Source organism: Oryx dammah, unplaced genomic scaffold, assembly GCF_014754425.2.
Source record: "Oryx dammah isolate SB20612 unplaced genomic scaffold, SCBI_Odam_1.1 HiC_scaffold_19, whole genome shotgun sequence".
NCBI lineage: Eukaryota > Metazoa > Chordata > Mammalia > Artiodactyla > Bovidae > Oryx > Oryx dammah.
The window spans coordinates 15,867,557-15,871,449 of NW_024070203.1; positions in this window are offsets into that span (position 1 = coordinate 15,867,557).

Consider the following 3,893-nt stretch of genomic DNA (forward strand, 5'->3'; position numbering starts at 1 on the left):
ACCACAGTTCAAAAGCATCAATTCTTCAGCGCTCAGCTTTCTTTATAGTCCAACTCTCACATCCATACATGACTACTGGAAAAACCATAGTCTTGACTAGATGAACCTTTGTTGGCAAAGTAATGTCTCTGCTTTTCAATATGCTGTCTAGGTTGGTCATAGCTTTTCTTAGAAGGAGCAAGTGTCTTTTAATTTCATGGCTATAGTCACCATCTGCAGTGATTTTGGAGCCCCCCAAAATAGTCTCTCACTGTTTCCACTGTTTCTCCATCTGTTTGCTATGAAGTGATGGGACCAGATGCCATGATCTTAGTTTTCTGAATGTTGAGCTTTAAGCCTACTTTTTCACTCTTCTCTTTCACTTTCATCAAGAGGCTCTTTCGTTCTTCACTTTCTGTCATAAAGGTGGTGTCATCTGCATATCTGAGGTTATCGATATTTCTCCCTACTTACTCATCTTCTAACTGAAAGTTTTGTACCCTTTGGCCAAATCTCTCCTTTTCTCATACCTGCCAGCCCCTGGTAACCACTATTCTATTTTGCTTTTTTGGGGGGTGATCTGAATCTTCTTTCTCTGTTTTAGAAAAAGGGAAGAAATGACAGAAATATGGGTAACTGAAATTAAAAAAAAAACCCTTTACTTAGTTATTTGAATTATCTAATCTATGTTATTTGAATAATTAAGTAAATCCTGTATTGAGTTGGCAGATACTGTCTCGGTCTTTCCTTTTAAAAATTAGCTTCAATGCTGTAATATTTGACACACAGATGATATAAAGAATAACATAACTCAAATTGTAGTAACTTGATATGTAATATACAACATATATTTCCAATTGAATTATTTATTACTTTATATGTAGCATATAAAGCATATTATACAGTAAGTTTAAGTCTCAAGAATTGTCACTGCCAATTTAGCCAATTCTTTCTTGTAAATTCCTTCCTAACTTCAGTCTATGCTGAATTTGCCCAGGACTGACTGACCCAAGCTCACCCTGACAAAGTGACAAAAACTCAGGTCTTGGAGGCAATTGTTGAGGCCATCCTCAACAATTCAACAATTCAGACCAGACACAAATGTTTGCTTTCCTAAAGTAGCTACTTAGCTTGTTCCGGCATCTGGTGGTCAAACATGGGATTGCAGCTACTCATACGTTGTTACCCTCCTCAAGATTTTTCTTTTCCTTTTTGAATATTTTTTCCTATTTAAACTTAATTTCGAAATGTAAAATCCATTTTTTTAAAAGTTGGATATACTAAAACTTATATTTACATGTTTTCTGTCTCTATAAGTAGCCACCATGCACCAATGAGAACTCTTTTTAAGTACTGGCTGCTCACATTTATAATCTTTCAGTCTTTGATATAGCTTCTTGGGGTGTGTATGTGTGTATGTATGTGCGTTTGGGGATGTTTTTCTTTCATTAATTCTAAACTTTTGTTGCTAATATATAGCAGGCACTGACATAGATGCCGGTAGGAAATAGAATAATCAGAATGGCAAATGAAGCCAGTGCTTCTGATTATACTCTATGAAACAGGAAACCTGTTTATTAAACTTTAAAGGGAGGAAACCTAATATTGTAAGTAATATTTAGTGACCACCTGTTATCTGCTAGATGAACACATTACTTCCCAGAAAATGTCACAGCACATGTGCATCGTTCAAAATGCAGTGAATAGTAAATTACAATCATTACTAGGCTGTTAGGTAATCGTTCTTGAGAAACTTGTGGATTTAAATTCACAGGTGAAAGTCTGATGAAGAACAGGTTATTTATGCCATCTTAAAGTATCTTCAGAAGATCCACAAGTTACTTATTACAATAAGAAAAATAGTAACTTATAGTGGAGAAACTTGACCCACTGCACATTAGCCAAATGTTCAGAGTTAACATCACAAACAAGACAATCCAACCTCAGGTGCCTCCTGAGGTGATACACTAAGGGCTCATGTCACTTCTGTGGTCTGTTTTGCAAAAAACACATAGCTTGAATCTAATCATGAGAAAACGTTAGACAGACTCAGAATGAGGAACGTTCTACAAAATAACTGGACAATATTCTTCCAACATATTAAAGTCATGAAAGACAAAGATTTGAGAAACTGTCCAGATAAAAGGAAAGAAAAAGTGAAAAAGGTAACCCCAAAAGGTAACAAGTTCTTTGTATTTTGAATAATTTTTAAATCAATGTATGGATGCTTTCTAAAGGAGGAAAAATATGGCAAAGTTAAAGGAAGAAAAAGCACTTATCACCCACACATCTGTCACAGACCGAGGCTGCCTGGGGAGACTGAGAGGAGTGTCATTTCATGGTGCAGGGATGTGCTAGGTGGACGGCATTCTGAACTGAAAGAAACAACACAGAAAAGACAAGAATCGTGCAAAGGCACCCCTCAGGGAAAAATAAGATAGCAGTGGTCTGCTCTGAGGTCAGGACGCTGGAACTAGAAAACTGAGATGAACAGGTGGCGGTAGGACTTCGCAGGAGGGGGACCACGACTCTCCCCCCACCACGCCAGGGTCCGCAGGGCCTAGCACACGGCTAGGGACTGAAGAAGGAAGTGCAGGCGAGGGCCGTTCCCGCCCTGTCGAGTCTCCTCACAGCGAAACCCCCACCTTCACACAGCCGGGGCTCCTCATGCCCCGCCCCCTGGGGGCGGTTGACGCACACGGGCTCGGTTTCCAGAACAACCAGAGACGGGCCTCCGTCTTTCCGCTCGCCCTTGTGCGTCACTTCCGGCCGCTAGCCGCCAGTCCCCGGGGGTCTGTTGGAGGGGCCCTATTGGGACAGCCTTCGTTCCTCTGACTGGGGGGCGTCGTGGTGGGGAGTGGCGTTAGCCGAAATGATTTTTCGGTTCTGCGGGAGGAGCTGGCGGGGAGGCAGGCGGAGCTTAGTTTCAGTCCCCCAGCCAATCGCTTTCAAATCCGCTCCCTGAGCGCCGCGGGAAAATGGACGTCTAGTCGGTCGCCAGGCCTACAGCCGAAGAACTCGCACCGAGGCGGCCGGGGGCGGGATCCCGCGCTCCGGGGTTTCCGGGCAGCCGGAGGGGCGGGGGCGGGGTATCAAGGGGCGGGGCGGGCGAGCGAAGGCGTTGATTGGCCGCTTCGTAGCCTGCGGTGTAGCCGCCTGGACCCCTGCGGCCGGCTAGGGAGTTTCATTCACTCACTCACTGAATGGATTGGTTCACTTGGTCTTCCCAGAGAGGACGGCGAGTCTGAGTTTGTGCTAGGCGCTGGGGGTTCAGAGAGGAGTCGGTCTCCAGGATTCCAGGATTTGGTTGACAGTCTGCGGAATCCCCTCCTTTCTTCCTGTGCCACCTTAATCGCCTCTCTCCACTCAAAGCCTGGTGTGATGGGCTTCTTGCATGGGGAGGCGCCATCCGGCCTCGCTCAACTCCAGGGACTTTCCCTGAAGGGTCCCCATCCCTGAAGGCAGTCTCTGAGCAGTGGAAGGTGTGAGGTGGAGCCCTGGTTAACCGCTCAGTTACTGAGCCACGTCCATTACTTTGCATTCACCTCTGAAAAAAATCGCTCAGTCTTGTCCGGCTCTTTGCCTACCAGGCTGCTCTGTGCATGGAATCCTTCAGGCCGAGAGTAGTGGAGTGGGTTCCATGAAAACAAAATATAGTTATTTTCCGGTGGTGGAGGGGGTGGTGGTGGGAGGTTTGTGAGGTTTAAAATGACCTTTGCTGCTTAGTTTGGGTTTGAATCCCAGCTTTGTCCCTGATTAGCCTGTGTGACTCTGGGCCACTGAAGAGGCCTCTGTCCAGCACTGGGTGATACTCAAGTCTGGCTAATTCTTTTTTTTTTTTTTTAATTGAAGTATAGTTGATTCACAATGCTATGTAAATTACTGCTCTAGAGCCAAGTGATTCAGTTATATAT